The following is a 23,182-nucleotide window of genomic DNA, read 5'->3' as shown; positions in this document are numbered from 1 at the left end:
CTCTCCTATGACCCAGGCACCATCCTGAGAAGAAGCCAGGGAAAGTGTTTGTCTCCCCACTTTACAAATGAGGAAATGAAGACTCAGAGGGGTAGAGGTGCCCCCCCCACCCCAAGTCACACTGCAAGTGACAGGATCTGCAGGTTCTGACTCCCAGTCTCAAGCTCTTCCCCATGGCTGCCAGTGAATGGTTCTTGGGAGGGGCTCATCAGGGAAGCCTGTCACTTCGGTCCCAAGAAACAGGACAGAAAGGGAGGGAGAGTGGGAAGAGGCAACTGATAGCAGGGAAGATGCTTACTTAGGCCTCTACCAGCTGTATCTTTCACCTCAGGGCCAGTACAATGGTGATTTCAGACCCAGTTCCCATTCCTGTCACTAGACTCACACTGCCCCCTCCCTCAGACAGAGAGGGCTGAGCACCCTCCACCCCAAGTCCCAGCAGCCCACACAGAGCAGGCTCACTCCTAGTCTCCCAGTCGTCTTACACTTCTGTAGAACCATAGCAGAGCCTGCAAGCTGGAAACCTGCAAGTTGAATTCCGTTTCCAGGTGTGGCTTATTTAGCTCCTGTAGTATTTTTTAAACTGACCATTTACAAAGCAGGAGATTCCACATGGGTAAGTGGGGATTTGGGTTTTTTGTTTTGTTTTGTTTTTTGTTTTTTGTTTTTTTTGCAAGTAAGAAACTGGCCATTACTGACTGGGCTGACGGTGGCCACCCCCTGAGACCAGACGAGTGTTTTCCAGTTCACCACAGTCCCCACAATTTCCTGTCACCTTTCCAACCTGGAGGACAGCTACCAACTGAAATTTATTTTCATGCTTGTGCATTGTTTCCTTATTGTTGAGAAACATACTTCTGAACTTAAATCTCTACCAAAAGGAGGGAAACAAAATACATAGGACCTCGTGATGTTATTACATGATGACTGGCAGTCCCCTGAGTTCCTGAGCATTGGATTACATCCCGCTTTCAAATACAGCCTCTCTGAGTCCTCTGGACAATCCATAAAGAAGGCTCTGAGAACCTCCATTTAGGTGAGGATCCTGGAGTCCAGAGAGATTGAGGGGCTTGTACAGGGTTTCATAACTAATCAGAAGCAGACCTAGAACTTGAAGACAACATCTCCCTGGGCATGGAAATCCACGTAAATTGCATTCACAGCTCCACACCTTGCCTTTGTGTTCACCATAAAGCGGCGAGTGCAGCTTGAAACAGCCCTTGTGTAAGCTGCCACATGCCCATGAGGTGGCGCCCTAAGCCAACAAAGCTTTCCAGAACAATGCCTTTGTGGAAATTGGTTTTCTTCTATTATTACAGGATTTTAAGTCAGAACGGTTTATCCTTTCTTTTTCTCTTTCTTTTAAAATAATGGTCTTTCAACACACACACAATATAGTGTGGATTTTGTGCCAGGCATAAAATGAAATTTGCCTTAATCCATCACCTAGGGAGAAAGTGTTTGTTTCACAATTGACATCTGTTAAATTTTAAATGAAGTAAGCAAGCAGTAAGAAGGTCTGAAATACATTCATTGTTCAAGAAGTCATGCAGACACTGATCAGCTGCTCTGTACAATTAGGAATAAAACAAGCACCTTTTCTTCCCCCACAAGCACTGCTGAAAGCCTCAGTGAGGAAAAAGGCAGAGGATGGATGGACTTGCACTCCATGAAGTTAACACTTCCATTTCGAGTTCAGGCAAATTGGCTGGGCACAGCAGGGATGGCTACTCTGACAGCTCCATTGTCCAGGCCTCCGCTCTGCCCGGAGGGTTGAATGGAAGGAAGTGCAGACCTCCCCCTCCTTACCTGCTACTTTTTTTTTTCTTTCCAAAGTGCAAGAAAGTGTGAGGAGATTCATCCAGATTAGCCGGATCCATTTTAACCATCAGCATATTATTATGCTGAATCTATTCTTAAATAAAAATACATTTGTTCTTTTGTATTTTATACTAGCAAGGAATTTGGAACCAATCTCTCTAGTGCTAGCCCTTGCCATCCATTATTCAAGCTCCATTATTAAAAAGAGAATGACAGCAGATACAATTCTGATGTGCAGCTTAAATAACAGTTAATTTGTTCCTTATAAAGATGTATTAAGATTATCAAATGAGAAAGTGAAGACTTGCCTATAAAATAATCATAATTGTGGGTTGGGGTATTTTGGATGTTGGGATTTTTTGATAAATGTGAGGATTGGCAGAAAGCCTTTCACCTTCAACTCTTTGTTTCATTTTTTCCCTGATCCCTATAATCAGGTTAGCGTCCATGGCAGTAACAATTAGTGCTTCCTGAATAGCCCACACATTTCCCAGCACTGCCTATGGCTGAGTTGAGCTGTGCGGATGAGTTCTGGCAAATGGGAGTAGGACTGGAAGGGATGGGTGCGAACCACTTATGAACCAGTGTGGCTCTTTAACCTTTCTTCCTGTGCCTTGAAATCCTGCAGGCCACATGCTCCAAATGGTGCTCCTCCAAGATGGCAGTTAGACTGTAGGAAGCCAAACCCCTTCTGTGACCTACACTGGACGTGTAACAAGAGTAAGAAATGCTATTTTGGTGTGCTGGCCATTGAGATTTGGCCTAACTTGTATTGCAGCAGATCCTATCCTATCCAAGAAAGTGGGACTTCTGCCTTAGCTCGTTGGAGCCTGACCACCACGCATACTGATAATCTTTCCTTTGGTTATATGAAATACTTCAGTAAAGTTTCAGTAAAGTTAGAATTTGAATCTAGGAAGTCGACTCTATGGTCTCATCTCTAAATGGCTCAGTAAATCAGAAAAAGACTTATTTTCCCACATGATGATAAGTCCAGGGAGGCAGTATTAGCATCAGTTGGTTCAGCAGCAAAACAGAGGACAGGACGCAGGATTTCTCCATCTTCCTCACATGAAAAAGACTATCCTAAGCACGTTGCCTTTGCCTCAGGTTTGTCCCCTCATGGTCATAAGATGACTACAAGAGCTTCAAGCATCACATCCTTTCCCAGCAGCATCCAAATGCCAGAAGCAGAAAGTCTCTTTGGTTTCTCCTTTTTTAAGGAAAGCTTCCTAGAAGTCCTTCTGGCAGACTTCTCAGTGGCCAGAAATGGGTCACATGCCTCATCTTAAAGCAATCACTGACACGGGAAACAATTACAATTTGGGACCCAGACTGATCAATATTTGCACCCTGAGACTTCAGTGGGGCCAGCCTCCAGAACTATCTGCTGCATTTCTGAATAGATTTAGTTTCCTGTTAACAAAGAAGGAGGAGGGGATCACTATTGGGTGGATGACTTCTTGAACACTGGGTGGATGACTGATATTTTCGGCTATGATTGTCCTTTACCTTTCGGAGACTCAAGGTCAGTGACATCCCAGTGGGCTGATGATTCCTCATCAGCCGTTTCTCCGATTCCTTTTGGGTCACTGATGGAATGCATGCATGAGAATTTGAACTTCAGTGGCACAGCTATTTGCAAAACCCTGTTTGCCGACTTCTCTCTTTACATTTCCCTCTACAGATCACAGCGGCATGTGTCTCTTTAGGCCGTTCATACTAACTGCAGATTTAAACTCTAAGCCCTAACACTCATAAAATTAGCTTCCCTCTGCAGAAATTCCCCAAAGCAGGACTTAATTTCATATGCTTACCAAATCTTAAATCCAAAAGAAAAACCGATTTACCATCGTGCTGCAACTAAAACTAAACAAAGTTCTCGGCTTTGGGGACATATATTGGTGTCCTCCGTAGCATCTCATGGCAGAGATTTAAGTTAGGAATCTCTCTGATATGTTTATGTTTCATTGGACTCTTCAGACTAAAAAGAAATGGACAAAGCTTTCTTCCGTATTTACACCAGTCACAGGAGACCTCTCTGAATAGGCGCATGAAGTAGTCCTAGGACGAATCATTTTACTCCGTGTCTTACAGTGGATACACTGCCTTGAACATCTGTGAATTTGTCTTTCCTTTCATTTTTCTGAATGCTGCCCCTAAGCCAGTTTTAATATATTTCTGATAATGAAAACAAGACAAACAGACTTAACCTTCAAAAAAGGAAGATGGATACAATCATTTCAGAATTTGAAATAAATGTCTGTAAACATCTGGTCACTCGAATCTACATGATGATCCTTCTGCAATTACTAGATGAGTAAAGCTCACTCTTCCCGTTTATACTGGAGCTTATGTAAGGTGGCTGTGATTTAAAAAGAGCAAATTCAAGTCATAAAGTCTTATAGTTTTAATTTCTCATCAAAGAAGGGTAGTGAATTTCGCATCATAGGAAGAATTCAAGCAGAGGGTAGCTCATCTTTTGTTCAAGATTCCTGAATTAGTAGAGGTTGAAGGTAAAGAATTTATTTAAGCTCTCTTCCAGAAGACTCTAGGGTAAGTCAGGAGAACCTATATTCACATGATGCTTTATAATTCATAAAACCCTTAGGCACATATTTTTTCTCGTTAAACTTCAAAATAACCCTGTCGGCTAGGTGGGTTTACTTTCATTTTATAGATGAAGAAACTGAGACTCAGATAGAGGTTAAGGGTTTTATCTGGGGTCATGCATTTAGAAAGTGGAAGGTTCTTAGAACTTCTGAGTCAAAGATATCTTCATGCTCAGAACAAGGGGCAGGCGTGAGGCCGGGCCCATCACTCTGTGGCTGAGATGGTGTCAGGGACAAAAGAATGGTTACTCTGGACCTTCCCTTTTCTCTTCCCCAAAAGCTTAGTCCTTGGCAAAGTGTGGGTCTTCGGGGTCCCTTTTGTATCCTATCTTGGTTTGTGTAGATCTGAGCTGTCCTGTCTTCTCAAAAGTGAAATTTGTGAAGCCAGTGGTTAAAACTTGCTTGGTGTTGCAGCCGATTCCCAGAGTATTTCCTCTTTAAAAGGACCACAGGCAGAGGCGCCCCAAACCAGGGTGCTCTCAGGCCCTTGACTTCAGTATGGGAGAATGGGGTATTTCTGTCGTGGGGTCTTTTCAGTCATGCCTCACTGGCTACTCCACCTAGTGCGAATTGTGTGAGAGCACAAAGGACAATACTGCTGCTTGGTGGGGGAAAGAATGCTGGTGGAGGGGACAGGATGTCCCGTTTCAGTCTCCCCACAGCCCCCAGGCTCTGGCATAGATGGGAGGACAAATCCCCTTGTGTAAGGGCCTGGGAACAGAGCTTTCTTCCACGCACTTCTTCCTATCAGATTCTGCCCTATTCTGGTAATTCAATGGGAAATGAATCCACCCAGGAGTCTGGGCTGGCCCCCGAAAGGAAGGTAAATATAACAAAGAGAAAGTCATTGCCAATTTTAGAGACCATGTGTTAACAGGAATAAACAGGAATACAGCCGAGTGGGAAAATGGGCGTTTCACCATGGGTTGTATCTAAACAGGCAATAGTCAAGCAGAAGTGTGCTTGGTATCTTTATTCATTTGGGTTGGCCAGTGGGGGTAAATGAGAGGGAATAAAGTATACAGGGATTGCTTCAAATATAATATCTCTAGGCTTAAAAAAAAAATTCAGTCTCGTTACTCCTAATGCAACTAGAGGCAGTTACACTTTGCATCAGGAAGATTTTTCTTCTCTTTGCCTGAATGTCTTTGACCACATAGTATGGGCTTCGGGCCTTTTGGTGATACATTTTCTGACTCTGAGGGCCTGAGGAAACTGATGCTCAGAAAGAGGTTCAGTGACTTACCCAGGGTCACACAGCTTGGAAATGTGAAGTCAGGACTCACGGTCTCCTGACTGCCTGCCCCGTGTCTTTCTGAACACCTGGATAAGACCCAGGGCACGAGGAGGGGCCAGGTACCCCACTCCACAGCAGGATGATATGCTGATACTCATTTTTGTCATTATGTTTACCCCAAAGCTTTCTCCCAATCAAACTACGCTGGAGGCGTCCCCTGTCTCAGAGGAGGGACGTTAAGGCCTAAAAGTAGAAGCAAATGTTTTCCATTTCCCCCAAGGCATGAGAGATGCAGGAGCTTAAAAACCTGAGCTCCAAGGAATTAAGGCCCTAAGTTTATGCCAGAAACAATAGATTTGGAAGAATAAATGAGATTGCAAGAGCTGCTTCTTATCACTCTAAAGAGTGGGGAAGAGAGGAGAGGCCTAGGGAATAGGAAAATTTGGATGTTACTAAGTCTCACTGAAAAAGAGGACTATGTCTTGCTCCCACCACCCGCATTTCACATGCACCCAAGGTGGGGGGTGGGAATCTCTGAGAGGGATGCGGCCTCAGAGGGGCCTTGGAAATGGGGCAAGAACAGAGAAGAGATCTTCATGGACCAGTGCCGGAAAGCACAGGACAGCAAGGATGGTTCAGCAGCTGAAGAGTGGGCAGTGATCAGAGGGCCAGGGGGCCTGGCTCCATCACCATATAAGCCCCCTAGAATGTAGACACAAATCTGGGAGTGACGGAGCCGAGTTACACTTTGAACCGTACACTTTTGCAGCGTTTGCTGTTTAGAAACCACCAAACGGCAGCAATTTCGCATGGTTCAGCCTCGCGTCTTAGGAAACCCAGAACTGCCTGCAGTTTTGTTTCTATCTTCCAGCAGAACAGAGGTTTGAAATGGAAATCAAATTCAGTGGAGTCAAACAAAGACACTTGTACTCCTTACCCCCCTGCCTGCAGGCTGCATGTTGTGCTCTCCACACGGCATTGCCGCACACCAATCAATTCTTGAGCCGCCCAGTGATTCAGATCAGAGCCAGTGGGCTCCAAGACAGCCGGCTGCCATTACAATGGTGTCCTCCACGCCCTACCCTTTCAGACTCAACGCAGGCCCAGTGTTGGGAGCGAGCATGCACGGAAGCAGGGAAGTCTCGTTCCTTCCTTACAGTTAATCCAGTGTAGCCTCTCGTCTACATCACAGGAGCACAGGAATGGAGGAGCGTACAAATCATCACCTATACTCTTTAAGTGGGTTGAGTTTTGCTTCGGGCTTCTCTCTGGGGAGAGGCAAGCAGGGATGGGGAAGCTTGGTTCCCACTGGCTGAGGCATGGCTGCAAAGAAGTTACTAGTAAACTCATTAGCCCTCACTCCTCCTGCATGACCCCTGGGTAATATGTAATGACAGGAGTCTGGGAAGAGCTGAGGAGGTGATTACCAGAGAGGCCAAAAGGTGTTGCTCCTCCAGAAGAATCCGAATCTACGGGTAGCGCAAGGACAAGGATGGCACTGTAGTTTATAGTGGTCCTCAAGCTGTGTGCCGAGGAGCCTCAGTAAACACAGAACACTGCAGGATGGTTTAGATTTTTGAGGGAAACCCATTAACTTCTGTCAGATACTAAATAAAACTACTAGCTCAAAATATCTCACAGTTTCAACATTAGATCATGACCTCATGGGTTTCAGATGGTTGTTATGATAAAGACCATGCTGTATGCATAAATGAGCGTAGAGTAAGAAAATGACAGTGGTGGTATCCAATCTGAGTTCAGGGTTTGAGAAGTTGTGCAGTGCCCAACAGGAACTCACATCCCATTTTTAAGAAATTGTGGTTCTTCAAAAACAAAGTAAAAACACCATCTCTTATTTCAATCTATACATGTTCTTTTGTAGTTACTTAGGTTCATCAGAATGAGTGTACTTTTTAAAAATTCAAGTATAATTAATATACAGTGTTATATTAGTTTCATGCATACAATATAATGATTCTGTTATTTTTTTTTAAATTGTATTTATTTGTCAGAGAGAGAGAGCACAAGCAGGTGGGAGTGGCAGACAGAGGGAGAAGCAGGCTCTGTGTTGAGCAAGGACTCGATTCCAGGACCCTTAAGGCAGACGCTTAACTGACTGAGCCACCCAGGTGTCCCACCAGGTGTCCCAGGTGTCCCTAATGATTCTGTTCTATATATTAGTGCTCACCATGATAAGTGTGTGTGTTTGTGTGTGTGTGTGTGTGTATTTATATCTATATCTATCACATCATCTTTATCCATTCATCTGTGGATGGACACTTGGGTTCCTTCCATATTCCATATCTTGGCTGTTATAAACAGTGCAGCAATAAACATAGGGGTACATATATCTTTTCAAATTAGTGTTTTCACTTCCTTTGGGTAAATGCCTACTGGATTGTATGGTAATTCCATCTTTTTAATTCTTTGAGTACTGTCCATACTGTTTTCCACAGTAGCCACACCAGCACGCATTCCCACCAGCAGTGCACAAAGATTCCCTTTTCTCCACATCCTCGCTTGAGTCATGTATAGAAGTGTTGAATCATTATACTGTACGCTTGAAACTAATAGAACACTGTATGTTGATTATACTTCAATTAAAATTTTTTAAAAATAAAAAAATAGTTACTATGTTGTTAAGACATACCTATTAAATTATTTGGACCTGATTAATTAATAAACAAATTTTCTAGGCATTTCTTTTGGCCCATAGGTTCTGTGAAAAATTACTGAGTTGCTAAGGGAGCTGTGAACCAAGAAAATTTGGGAATCTATCCTAGAAGGTGGGCAAGCTAAAATGAACTTGGGTCCCTGGATGAGCTACCCCGAAGTGCCCTAGGGGGTTCTGTGGGAGAGAAACAAACTTCTCTTTTTGAGCTACTGTACTTGGGGTCTCTGTTACAGCAGCTTGGCCTTTCCCTTGCCAATACAGCAACCTTCAGTAAACGTTTGTTGATGAACAGGCTTGGCATTGATCACCTCCATTATTTCAGATTTGGGGCTTCGCTTTGGAACAGTAATCAAATAAGAGGTGGGTTCTGAAAAATTAAAAACATAACAACCGGGGGCCATGGAATATAAGGGTAAATACTGGTCACTTACTAGTTATTTGACCTGGGGTAAGTTATTTGAGTATCAGTTTCCTTGTCTACAAAATGAAAATAATTTATCTACCTGGTATACATTATGGTGGTGGAGATTGGATAAGGTAATCATGAAAATATTTTGGGAAGTATTATATATGTGTAGTCTTCATTATTGAAACATTTATGAAAATATTAATGCTGTCAGGGACCATCTCAAAAGGAGTTTGTTGGTAGGAATGAAAGCCTGAATTAGTGCAGAGTCTGAATAATCAAGTTTCTCATTTATTTATTTTTTTAAGATTTTATTTATTTATTAGAGTGAGAGAGAGCATAAGCAGGGGGGAGAGGGAGAAGCAGGCTCCCCGCTGAGCGGGGAGCCCAACATGGGACTCAATCCCAGGACCCTGGGATCATGACCTGAGCTGAAGGCAGACGCTTAACCTACTGAACCACCCAGGCACCCCAGGTTCCTCCTTTTATTAAAAAAAATCAAACTTTATTTGTTCAAAAGCACATTATGCCCTGCAATTTGGAGGCTGAATTTTACCAAATAAAGAATCCCCTTGAAAGTCAAATTCCAGCTCCAGGAGCTTATCTACTTAAGTGGTTTGATTACCAATAAATTCATCAGGTTCCAAAGGATTTAATTCTCTCTTAAGTAGTTAAAAAATCTTCCTTTCATTTATTAGAGACCTTTTTTTGTCTGGGCACCTGGGTGGCTCTTGATTTCGGCTCAGGTCATTATCTCAAGGTCCTGGGATCCAGCCCCTCTTCGGTTCTGCGCTTAGCGGGGGGTCTGCTGGAGCTTCTCTCTCCCTCTCCCTCTGCCCCCATCCCTGTGTGCACGTTCTCTTTCTCTCAAATAAATAAATAAATCTTAAAAAAAAAAAAGCTTTTTTGTCTTTGTCAAAGCCAATGCCACTGTTAAACTCAAGCCCCTGTATGAGTTTTGTCATATCATATCTCTAGAATCTGAATTAAGAACTGTTTTGGATAAGTTAACCAAATCCAAGGAACCCAGTAAAGAACAGTTTGAAAGGTGGCCTTGGAATAGAGAGGAGTGCCTGGAGTGGACATTAGTCATTCAAAAGCTGTCTGGCTTCTCCTCCCCTTTGTGCTTATCCCTTCTTGGATTTTCCATCATGGGGGCCCTGTGATGCAGGAACATGGTCAGTGGATAAGGCTCTGCCGCTTGGGCTCAGCTTCCAGCTCTGAGACCTGGAAATCATGGTGCATTTCTGGCTAAGGAGGTAGTGGCACCAGGTAGTTCCTGGAACGAGGTCCTTTTCAGAATCCCCTTCGTTCTGGGACCACAGTCTACCATCAAGTCAGTAAGTCCCAGATATCCTTCCAGTTACTCTCCTCTTTGTCTAAGAGAGCAAGAATCAGTTTTCATTATTTGTAAGAAGACAGTACAATATGATGACTTCTTAACAGTTTTTCATCCACGTTTCCTTGAGCTAATCTATAGTGTTATTGGTATAAAGTGTTTAACAAGAAGGAGATCAGAGTTGCTTTTAGAAACAAGGGGTTCATTCCTGTCTCCATCTAGAATTCCTGAGTTGAAAACTTAAGATAAATTTGGAAAAAATCTGTGTTCTTTTAAATTGTAGCCATGTCCATAATTGATATATTATGCCTTTTTCATATTCCTCATCTGTGTGTGGCTAGAGAAATTATAAAGAAAAGTTTCTGTTCCCAAAAGAGAACTCTTCTATGGAAAATGGATTGTTGTTGTTGTGTTTTTTTTAAGCCACAATCATGCTTCTGAGAATGTTTATCTCACTTTACCAAAACATCATACGGTCCAACCTCATGGGCATTCTTTATTCTGACATGTATAACTCTGAATAAGAATACCATCCATCGTGGGAGAAAAAAAATAGATTGTTTCTTTCCTAAATATGCTTACTATTCAAGTTAAAGGATGTCTGTGGTGGAGAAGGGAAAGAATGGGTTTTTCTCAAAACTTTCAAGAAGCTAGTTATTCAACATGTCTATTTTTAATGAACTTTATCATCTAAAATCATTAAGCCTTTAGGTTTATGGATGTTGACTTGCTTGACTATGGAGGTAAATCTGAAGGAAATGATGCAACACCAATGGATATATTTTAGCTACAATATTTGCTCTGAAGAAGGGACGCTAATTAGGAATGTAATTCTGTCTTTTTGTATGTGGAATTATTTAGCTTAGTTTAGAAAGAGTGTGTGCAAGTGGGGGGAGGGGCAGCTGCAGAGGGGGAGAGAGAATTTCCAATGGACTCCCTGCTGAGCAGGGAGCCTAATGTGGGGCTCAGTCACAGGACTGAGATCATGACCCTAACAGAAACCAAGAGTCGGATGCTTAACTGACTGAGCCACCCACGTGCCCCAGCTCCTTGGTTTTTGATGCAGCTTTTTCTGTGCTGATCATTTTGTTCAGTCAGCTCAAGTTATCTACTTCCTTCTGACTCTCTTGCCGCCATGTTGGTCCAGGTAGCCATGGTCTCCTGCCCATATTAACACAAACTGGTATCTACTTTCTTTGCCTCCATTCTCACCCCTGAGCCCCATTCTCCAATCCATTTTCAATAGCTAGAGAAATATGCTAAAAACACAAATCTGGTCACTTAATCCTCTGTCAAATATCATTTTGTGTCTTTTCATTGTTCTTAGGATGAAAACCAAAATCCTTAACAAGCTGAGAAATTCAGCATTATCACTGTATTTTTAACATTAAAAAATAAAAACCCTGAAAGATGAAAGGGTCTGGTAATTCATTATTTCAAACAAATTCACCAGAGCTAGATTTTGAAACTCATAACTTGCAATGGCCTCATCTTTCAGTAACTCATTATCAGTAAATGATCTGTCAAATTTCATGCTTTTGACAAAGGAAAAAAACACTGAAAGAGTGAACCAACAGAAATGTCTGGTTTAATGGAAAGAAGATGTTGAAACTAAGCAAAAATGTTCAAACTGGCAAAAATTAGAGCCAAGAAAGAATGGGAGAAAAAAACCAAGGCCATCCATCAGGCAGTGCCTGGGACATGCCCACATCCAGACTGGAACAAACCATCTCAAAATTTGAAAAATGTGTGGGTGAGATGTAACTTTGACCTATTGTCACTTTTTTTTTTTTTAAGGGAAAGAGAGACGTATGTGTGTATTGGTGGGAAATAAAAACAAAATGATATTATTTTAGAATAAAAGTGTTCAGGCAGCAGCAGCTCCCTCAGTGGCAGTCGGCCATGCATCATGAAGAACACCCAGTGCCAGAGGGAGATCTTTAATATCGGAAACAAATAATAGCTCTATTATAGCCTCTGACTTCAGATGAATTGGCCGTTGGGTTGACTTCCTCCAGAGCCCCAGACTGCCTGTCAGAAAGGACTCATGCAAAAATCGGTTTACTTTTTATTCCCCTAGCAGGAAGTGATGGATCAAACACATAGAGACCCACTGCTTGCTCTAGGGTGACGTTCAGGAGACCTGTAAAATGGCATGACTGGACATGCAAGTTCTCCAGTCTATGCTGCGGATGCAGTCTTTACAGAGCCTAGCATTTTCATTCTCTGGAGGGAAGTTTGGAGACTTACATATTAGGCACTTCTCATGTGCCATGTCATATTTTGTGTTATCTTGTAAACTTTCACAATGTAGCTTATAGTTGTTCCCATTTTACAGATGGAGAGATGGAGTCTTAGAAAGAGAACAGACATGCTGTTTCCTCCATGTTCAGCATCTCCCCTTTTTCTGGTGCCAGCACCCTGGTTTTCTTTGAGGGACATGCCTTCCCCAGTCTTGGTGAGGGTTTGGGGGGAGGCTCCCAGTCATGGTATCCTACTGTCTTCTAGCTAATTCTGTGCTTTTCCCAAAGAATCTCAAACTTGGTGAAGTACCATGGATGGAAAGTGGTTGGAGCACTCCTAAAGTATCTGCCGCCATCATCCTTCTTCTGTCCTTCCTAAGGCCTGGTTCTTCAGCTTTATTTCTAGTACATACTTTCTCACCTTAGTTGTCCGGAGTCAATTTCTGGAGCTTATAATCAGATAACCCTGGGTGAAACAAGAGAGTCAGTAGCTTGCCTGCAGATGTTCCCACTGCTTGTTCCTTCACTCTTTCCACTTTCTCTCTTTGCCACCCTGTTTATGACTGCCATGCCCTGGGTGTTGGATGCACGTGGGACCTGACCCTCTTTTCCACATAAGGAGAGTGAAGGGAGTGATGCATGCTGTGCTCCTTGGGCACAGCATCTCTGTCTAGTTCAGGGCTCTAGGTTTGTGTTTCTCAGTGCAGCCTCACTACCCATGAGGTGAGCTCTATCCCAGTGTGAATGGTCCGGAGGCCTCCAAGTATCCATTCTCTAGACTGCTTCTGTGTCTGAAACTCTACCAGGAGAATCACTAACTGTGGGACTGTTTCTCAAAGTTCTTGATGAGTAGCATTAAGCTAGGGGTTTAATTCTTGCATGATAGCAGTTGTGTATTTAGTATCTATTGATTATCTAATGCTTATATAATGTTTTAATGAAATATTATTCATCACAATAGTGCATATACATGTTTGAAAAGCAGTGGTATAACCCTGTGGGAGATACAGAAGCAACTGAGTCCATGGACAGAAAGGCATTTGAAGATCTCCCTGCAAAAACTCCATGTGCCCTCTTCACACCCAGAAGCCTCCTAGCCTTCAGGTGGGGAACTCCTGCATTAATCCATGTGGTATTTGTTATCATATCAGAAGGTTTGTTTGTTTGTTTGTTTGTTTGTTTCATTCATTCATTCCATGGAGAATAGCACCCAGACAAAGAAGTTGTGCTGGAGTCTCGCCTGCTACACAGAACCATAGAGGATGTGGGTTCTGCAGGCACCTTTAAGAGGATATTTGACTTGGGGGATGGCTTTAAAGACAAATTTTGCTGCCTTATGGTTTTCTTGGGGTTTTTTTGAGCCAACTCTTTTTAAGAATGAGCAGTAGAAATGGTAGGTACAAGTCCTGATGTTAGGAATACCAAATCTCTTACTAAAACTTCCCTGTGCTTGAAAACTTAGGTGCACGGCTGGGGGTGGGCAGCCATGTGCTGCATGTCTGGTTTTTCAGCTGAGTCTAAGGGGCAATTAATTGTGTGAGGGATTGTGTGGGCTGAGGTGAGTGTAGGGTGGGCAGCCCAGTCTCCAAGGAGAAAGGGGGTGTTTGTTTAATCTTGTTTGGGGAGGAAAGCTCAAAATGGAAGACAGGCTAATCCTCACAATGGAAGAATGGAAAAAGACATAATAAGGGTCTGACTCCATCCCAGCTTTAGGAGCTAATAATAAAAACTGCCAGTTACTAATCATTTGGTCTGTGTCAGGCACTGTGTGTCCTCTTCCTTAATCTTCCCAGCAACTTTGTCATAGATACTATTACAATCATCCTCATCCTAAAGAAGAAACTGAGGTTCGGGGTGTTAAGAAGCTTTCTCAGAGTCAGATACCCAGATCTGTGGCTCTTGGAAACATGGCCTCAGTCCCACAGTGATCTGAGGCCTCTCAAGGGCTAGTCTTTAAGGAAGCTGTGATATGCTGTTGCTGTCTGTGGACAGACAGCATGGCTCCAGTGAGCAAAACCAGAAGGGGATATTTTTGGGGCACTTCGCCATTGTCATCCTAGGGAGTCAGGGAACCAACCAATTCCAAAGGTAGGGCATAATTCTCCTCCAGGAACTAGAGTGTACCCCAGCTGTGCAAACTTGATGTGCATTCTCTTCATCTATAAAATGGAGATGGCAGTACCTCCTATATCAGGTTTAGATTCAGCTGGAATGACAGAAAACACAGACTAACAGTAGCTTAAACAAGAGAAGTGTATTTTTCTCTCACATAAACAAACTCTGGCAATGTAGATTCCAGAACTTGTATAGTGCCTCCATGGTTGTCAAATACCCAGGCTTTCTACATTTTTGTTCTCCCATTCATACCACATTTCTTCCACCTCATTGTCCTAAATAGCTGCTATAGCTCCAGCCATTGCATCTGCTTCTATCCATCTGGAAGGAGGAAGGGGCAAAGAAGGCCACACTTCCCTTTGAGGTCACCCTCTTTCTGGAAGTTGCACATGACCCTTCTCTTCACATCGCAGTGGTCAGAACTCAGTCACATGCCAAACCTAACTGCAAAGGAAGCTGAGAAATGTCTTTATTCTTTCAGGCCAAATATCCAGCTAAACATTAAGGGTTCCATTACTAAGGAAAAAGGGAAGAATAGATATTGAGATTGCTGGAAGACAACATGAGTTCAATGCATGTAAGTGATCCAGCAGGTCTTCCTGGCCCTTAGGGCAGACTAGATCAACAGTAGTAGTAAATCTGTCCTTCCTTTGCAGGTTTCCTGGCAAACATTCCAAGTTGGTCATATCTTTTATATATGGATAAAAATCTGATAAAAAAATCTGATCTTTTAGAGCTTTATCCTAGTATTTTGTAATAGGAAAGGGTTTTGTTTTTCATGTATCAGTAATTTTTTTAAGTTCTTTGCTGTTCCTGAAGATTTCTTAGTAAAAGAATGGTCTTTCTTTCTGTTGTTATAATTCTTGGCTCTTCACTTTCACTTATTGTAATTAAAGCCTGAAGGCAAATAAAAATGATGTCAGTATTATAATAAATGTGATAAATGAAAAAACAAAACATCATAATCATCTTTGCTTGGCTTTGAGATTACTACTGAAGCTCATGCCACTTTCTAAAAGGCAGCATAGGGTCGGCCACGTGCAAGCTGTGAGAGCTTGGACAAGTCAGTTCCCTGCTCTAAGCTTCAGTTCACTAATCTGGAAAACAGGGCTGTGAGGATGAAGTGGAATGATTGATGGAAGGAAAAGTCTTAGCAGATGACTTGGCACAATGTAAGCCCACCACAAAGGGTAGCTCGTATTTATTTTTTCTATCCAGAAGACTCTCAGGCTTAGCTGGAGATTTTTTTTCGAGGTTTCCAATTCATGATATTTTAGCTTTTGTTATAATAAAGAATAAGCACTTAACAAGATTGTTCATAGCAGATCTATTCATAATAGCCCCAAACAGTCCATCAACAAACGAGTGAATAAACAAACTCTGGCTTATTCATACAAAGGCATACTGCTCAGCAATCAAAAGGAATGAACAACTAATATACACTGTGACAAGGACGAATCTCAAAACCATTATGCTGAGCCAAAAGAAGCCAGACACAAAAGAGTACATAACGTATGATTCCACCTATTTGTGGCAAAATTCATCTAAGGTAGAAAAGAAAAAATAGGGGTTGCCTCTGGAGGTGAGCGGTGAGCTAAGGACATGAATGAGAAAAGATTTGAGAAAACTTCCTGAAGGCTACAGTGTTGAGTAAGTTGATAGAGGTTTGGGATACATTTGTCAGAACTCATCTAATGGCACATTTAAATTTTGTGCATGTCATTGAATGCGAATCTTATCTCAGAAGTAAAAAAAGAGATGTAAACAAATAGTGGGCTCTAGTTACTGATATGCATGCTGAGAGGTTGGGGTGAGGTGCACTTGTGTCTGTGACCTGGTGATGCATCCAAAAACCAGATGGATGGACGGGTGGACTGATGGCTAGAAATGTAATGTAGCAAGTCTAGTAAACTGTTAAACATAGAACTTCCATGGAGGGTATATAGGCGATCACTGTATAATTCTTTCAACTTTTCAGTGGGTTTGAAATTTTTCATAATGATATATTGGCAAACAAATCAGTAAGGACAAGTAACTTCTGACCCTGTGTAATGTGTTCATTCACTCACTCAAAAAAACTTTGACGCATTCCTACTATAAGCTAGACAGCCCATCCTCTGCCCCCATACCTGAAACTGCCTGATCAGTGATCCCCAAACATGCCGAGCCCCATTATCTTTTTCCTCCTGTCTCCACTGACCAAGCCTCTGTTCTGTTTTTGCTGCCTCCAATTGGTCCTCTGAGTCTGCTGCTGTCCAGGGAGCTCTGTCTTTCTCCTCAACGCCTGCTCATGGCTCTTGACCAAGTTGAGAAGGGCAGACCCCAGGGTGGGGTGGGGTGGAAGTCCAAGACCCCAGACAAATCTGGGCCTGAGCAGCTGGTTCTGGCTTTGGAGGCCCCCTGCAGACTGCAGAAGCCTCAGGAAAGCAGAACCCCAAAGTGACCACAAATTGATATGAATTTGCATTATAGATATTCTAGCTAACAGGATAAAAATATGAAGTCTCACTTTATATATATGATACAAAATAATTCAAACCCTTTACATAGAAAAGCTGGTGAAGAATCAGGTAATATTTCTCAGCTGTAAGCCGAGTGGGTTCAATGGTAGGTTTATGCTGCTGGCAAGTGGAGGAGCCACTCCAGCCACGAAGCCGAATTACCCTTCATGCTTTGGAAGGACTGCTCTTGAATTATGTAAACCTTGAATTATTTGAGGTCTCACGGAGGCCTGACTCCTACAACGTGCAGCCCCTCTGTAGGCTGAATGGAGAGAACTGGACTCTGCAGCATAGAGCAGAGGACACCAAGAGAGAGGAGCGGAGATCGTCATGTTGGCAGAAAGTGAGAGGGAGTGCTGTAAAGGGTGCATGGGCAAGAGAGTGTGTGGGGCCTCCGCCTGGGACCGGGACAGGGCCAGGTAGTGGCTCTGTTCCATTCTCACTGCTGACATTGGTTCTTAAAGGAGGCTTTGGGCTGGTGTGAGCCGGAGATGAGGAGTCATTTCTGCCACCTCCTACCCTGCATTTGTTCTATCCCTGGGCACTATCCATGCTGCCTCGTGAGTCTCCCCCACTTTGCCATCTTCTTCCCCTTGCCACCATGGCTCCTCCCGTGCAAGCCCTCCTCTCTCTTCCGGAGGCATCTGCATTGTCGGTTACTTGGACGACCAGTAACCCCTACTTCCACACCATCCCCCAACCTCTCCTCCACACCGTGGGCAGAGCAGTCTTCTCAAAATGCAAATCTGATCATGTCCTCAGGATCAAAACCCCCAGGCGGTGAAGGGAAACCTTCCAGGGTTCTGCGTGCCCCGCGCAGTGCTCCGCCCCCTCAGCTACGTCTGAATGCTTCGTTTTCCCTATTCCGCGGTTCGTTTGTGGAAATCCTCCCGCCCCACGTGATTTTAGGAGGCGGGCCTTTGGGAGGGGCTTAAGTCATGGGGTGGAGCCCTATGAATAGGATCCGTGGTCTTGGGAAGGAGGCCTGACAGAGCTCCCTCACCTCTTCCAACGTGTGAGCTCACAGCGCGGAGGCGCCATTTCTGGACCAGGAAGAGGGTCCCCACCTACCACATGGAGTCTGCCGGAGCCATGATCTTGGATTTCCAGCCTCCACAACTGTGGGAAACATCTGTTGTGTATAAGCCACCCGGTCTGTGGTATTGTGTTATGGCAGCCGGAACTAAGACGCCCCCAACACTCCACCTACCTGCCTTCCCTTCACCTACCCTGGCTGTGTTTCAGCCTGGTTCCTGCCCTTCCCCCCCCCCCCCCCCCCCCCCCCGGCTGCGCTGCGGCGTCTCACGCTGTTCCCTCGTCACCCACTGGATGTCTGTTCCTCTTGTTCGCAGATCCGCAGGAACCCCTTCCCTGAGCTCCCCGATGAGGTCCCAGCACCCCTGTTTTTAGCTGCCACTGTTCCAAGGGCCTCCGCCTGGGCGCATTTCTTACAGCAGTTGCTCTGCATCACCTGGAGGAATTCTGTCCTCACGTCCGCTGTTTCCAGGAGGCTCTCCCCCGCCTCCCGTCCCTGGTGCTGCAGGGGGCTAAGGGTAGATACCACTGAACGTTAACTGAAGGAAGGAGAAAGGGAGGAGGATGTGGTGTCCATGAGAACACAGCCAGCTGTCGCTCAAGCGCAAGGAGCAGAGGTGACCAAGCGCCCTGTCGCTGTGCTGACGGCAGGTTGGCATGGACGCCACACATGGGGCAGGTGGCGCCCAAATGCGGACTGAGTACCCCAGAACCCTGAGCCAGTCCTGTTCCTGTGTAGTTTGTGCCTGTCTTGCCAGGACAGGAAAGCAGCACCCACAACACCCTGCCCACAGAGGAAGCAAAGCCCCAGGCACTCAGCAGATAGCCATGAGAAGTATGAGAAGCAGTGTTTTCCAGACTGTGGGTTGTGATTCATTACTGGGTCAACTGAGTGGATCTCACCCCCCCCTTTTTTTAAATAAGGAAACTGTACCAAATAGAATAGAACAGAACAAGATGCAGATAGCAGGATATGTCACAGAAAGAAGGAGTCAGTTTTGTGTCCTGAATGTTTTGTTTGAGTTTTTTAAATATAAATGAATGTGCACCAGGCTGTGGGGTGAGATATATTTCCCCATATTCCATGGGTCATGGTCACAAATGTTTGGAAAACTCTGGTCTGCAGGATCATCTGGTTAAGTATTTCTCCAGGACACATTTGTCAACCAAAAAGTTCCTTTCAAAAGGGATTTCCTAGTCAAATATGGTAGAGTTAACTCAGAGCGAACCACTGAAGGAAAAATCTCCTCTGTAGATCTCAGCCAGCTTGGAAATGCCCAGGAGTCAAGGATGTTAAAGGCTGTGCCTGCATCTTCATGAATCTGTTGAGTGTAGAACTTTTCACACATGTTTGAGCACTGAATGCCTCCTCCCTCTTTTATTTTTAATCAGCTTGAAACACCTGTGACTCTCTCCCTAGATACTACTATGGAGAGACACTGAGCCCCCTTCCTCATTGCACTGTCCTTGTTGGCATGATGGTGGGTCTGGGGAAGTAGCTGACCCCTCACCTTGGCATCTAACTTCCCACTCAGGCAATGATTTTGTATGCACCTTCTTCATACACTCAGAGACCCACTCCATAGGACATGGATGCCAGTGGCTTTTTCCCATTATTCCCCAATAGTCCTCCTGGTTGCAGGTGCACTCTCTCTCCTGCTCCTTCTGTGCCATGTGCATGCATTTGCAAGACAGCAGCCTGTCACTGAGGTAACTCATGGGCCAAGAAGGAGGGAAGTTAAGTAGCCCACATAGGGACTGAGCTTATGACCTGGCCTCATTCTTTATGCTTGGTGATATGGAGTGAAATAATCAGGTACTCAGCAATGAACAAAAGTTAAGTCCTATCAGCCCAACAGAATGCAGCTATTCTCCTATAATTGTGCAGGTTGTTAGTCTGACTTAGAGGACAGTCTGGGGGTCAGGATGTCTCAGCTCTAGACCATGTCCTCGCTGTAGGACTTGGGCATACTGCTGGGTCTTATGGGTAAAGTCAGGTGTCAGTCTAAGTGCTCACATTGACACAGAACAATAGAAGTGAAAAGGGCCTCAGAAGTTTTAGTTTATGTCTTTGAGTGAACAGCTGAAGAAACTGAAGCCCAGAGAGTTCAAGTAACTTATACTAGTCCACACAGCACTTAAGTAGCACAGCACAGATAGGAACTCAAACGTCTGGCTCCTATTTCAGCCCAATGCCATCTCTCCAGTCTGTTATCCTAAGGTCCCTTCTATAGCAGTATTTTCCAGTATGTAAAGCAATCATAGTGGAGGGGCAGATGACAAACACTGCTCATCTTAGAGGTCTTTAAATGGGCTCTAAAAAAAAGGACAGGAAACAATTACAGAAATTGTAATTGTTTAACAGCAGCATTTGCATATTATGACATTTCTAAGTGCTTTAAAAAATCTTATTAGCTCAACATAAGTACATGAAGCATTTCCCCATTTCCCCTTGGCAAACCTTTTCCTTAATTCCAAGTAAATGGCATTTGCATTATTGGGTGTTTGTGCAACCTCTTAATTAATCAAGACTCTCAGGTGCAGTGGCTAGAAATGCAGCTAAACCAATCGAACAAAAAGGGGAATTTTGGCTCATGTGAGTGGAAGTTCATCCACAATTAGATTCAGAGACCTAAATAAGGTTGTACTTACTTCTTTCTTCTTTGCTCTCACATGCTGTTTAAACTCTGCATATCTCTGGTGGTTGTGGCCTCATTTTCTCCTAAAGATATGCTTTCTCCACATGGGAAGATGTTTACCAGCAGTTGATTTCCAGTGCTCCCACCAAAATTTGAGGATTCTTTTTTCTGTAACTCTAAATAAACAATCCTAGGGAATAACTCTGATTGGTCCTGCTAGGGTCACATGACCACCTCTAGCCTGATCACTGGAAACAAGTGATTGGGTTACTCTGAGTGGCTGGGCCTAGATCATGTGCCTACACACCTATGGTCAGGACATCCTTCTGGTCAGGACATCCTTCTGGTCAGGACATCCTTCTGGATCAACAGTCTCACTAGGATCTGGTAACAAAGTCTGGGGAGAAGCACGTCCCACACCAAAATATAGAGCCAAACATAAAGGCTTAGCTGACTTGGAAAGCTGAGAATGTCTATGAGAGATAAGTGATCTGCCTAAATTCCAGGAAAGAAGGCATTGGTTGGGACAAATATTTGCCAGTTCACACCATGTTCACAGCCATATATTTGCAAAAATAATGCAATATGCACCATGGATCTAACTCCATGGCTGATCTAACTTCCATTCTCAGTCCTTTACCCTAAGTTTTAACTGGAGGTGGCCAAGTTACATAATTCTGACCAGTAAGACATAAGTTCGTGCTTTCTTTTGGTTCTTGGGAAAGCATATGCCTCCCATATACAGGTGTTGTCTCTTCCCTTTTCTTTCTGATGGAAGATGGATGTGATACCTGGAGTTGCAGCAGCCATCTTGCTACTATGAGGGATGAGCCAAAAGAATTGTGAGCTGCAAACCAGGGCCAGCAAGCTGTTGCCTTGAGATTTTTTGTTATGTAAGAAAAATAATCCCTAGCTGTTTAAATCATTAAAGTCAGGTTGTCTGATGCTTGCAGCCAAAGTATTCCTGATCTAATGCATAAATCAGATTCATATGTAGCCATAAATAAAATCTTAAAAGTTAGAAAGTCTGGTACAGGTCTCTGTCTCTCAGTTTTCGGTTATCTGTCCTTTCAAATTTTAGGGAAGATAAAGACGACACAGTTCTTTCACCCAGAGGAAGCTTACAATTAAATAAAGCTTAAAATTTAGGCCAGTGTTGAACAAAGAATTCCTTCTCATGTTTAATTCCCCAATGCTGCAATTAAGCCCATTTGCTTTTTATTTAATCCTCAGTAGAGCTCAAGAGTGGCTAGTTACCATCTTTTTAAATAAGGAAGATGACATAATTAAAAATACTCCATCTCTGTGCGGTGTGTGTGTGTGTGTGTGTGTGTACTCACACATGCGTTTTTCAGTTTATTTTCCCTGGTTAATACCAATTCCTTTGACTTTCTTCATAGATCTTATTTTTAAATCTCTAATCTTTATGTGATATTTGATCAAACAAAATTTACAGTTTGAGTTGTTAAAAACTTGAGTGGTCACCAAGGATTTCTGATCTAACTGGAGAATAAAATTGTAACGAATTTTTGGCCTCCTGCTTTTGAGTCCATCCAGCCCCAAGGCTGGAGCCACGGAGCCTCTTTCCTGGGTGATTAGATCTTCGTGTGTAACTCTGGCCCCAAATTCTGGAATCCACATTGCCCCTGAGCAGAGGAATCAGATGCAGTCTAGGCTCAGGGACACCTGACTCTGAATGAAGTCTTTGGGCCTGCCATGATAATTTTAGCCTTTGTATCCTAGTTCACCAGTGACTGGATTCCTCACATGGTCTTTAATTTCCTTTGCTAGGAGTATTTTTTCTGGTCTTACACCTCTTCTTCTGAACTGTTTCCTGATTTTCCCTGTGGCATTGCCCCTCCTTTGCTTTCAATCTGTGCGATTCTAGTGGAACTGACACTGTCTTCAGCCCCAAGAATGAGCACGTGACTCAGGCCTGGCCAATCATAGGCTCACATCCCCGTGGTCACAGTGATTGGTTCAGAGATGGTCATGTGACCAAGTCAGGCTACTCAAAGCCAGTGACGCTCAGTGATGGGGATGGGACTTTTGTAAGAATGATTTTGAAAGGAAAGCTCTTTCCTCACAGGGGTTGCTGAGCAGGAGCAATATAAGCCTAGCCTTGCTGGCAGCCATCCTTACACTAAAAGGAAGCAAGCGTCCTAATAGAGACCACAAAAAGGGAGGGAGAGGAAGAGGGAGAGAGGAAGAAAGCAGGAGAGGGAAAAAGAGAGAAAGAAGGGAGGGAGTCACTATGTGACCATAGGTTAGCTCATAAGAGGTGGTGGAGCTTCTGCATTTTGGAGTGATTTGTTGTTCAGCAGTAGAATCTGGAACATGACCTAAGACATCAATCTTTAGCCTTTATCCAAATGGGTTATATGGCCCAATCCTCCCTGGTCCTCTTTGGCAGCCCAAACAAGCCAAGTTGTGGCAACATCTGTTGGTAGTCTTGCTGGCAAACACATTTGGAAAAGCTGTGGCTTTCCAGGTTTCCATCATCTGACAATGGGAAAACACTGGCATTTGTGGGTGATCATGATCATTCCACGGACACTCA

Source organism: Ailuropoda melanoleuca, chromosome 6 (genome assembly GCF_002007445.2).
Source record: "Ailuropoda melanoleuca isolate Jingjing chromosome 6, ASM200744v2, whole genome shotgun sequence".
In the NCBI taxonomy this organism is placed as follows: Eukaryota; Metazoa; Chordata; class Mammalia; order Carnivora; family Ursidae; genus Ailuropoda; species Ailuropoda melanoleuca.
Note: the sequence above shows the minus strand (reverse complement) of the source record.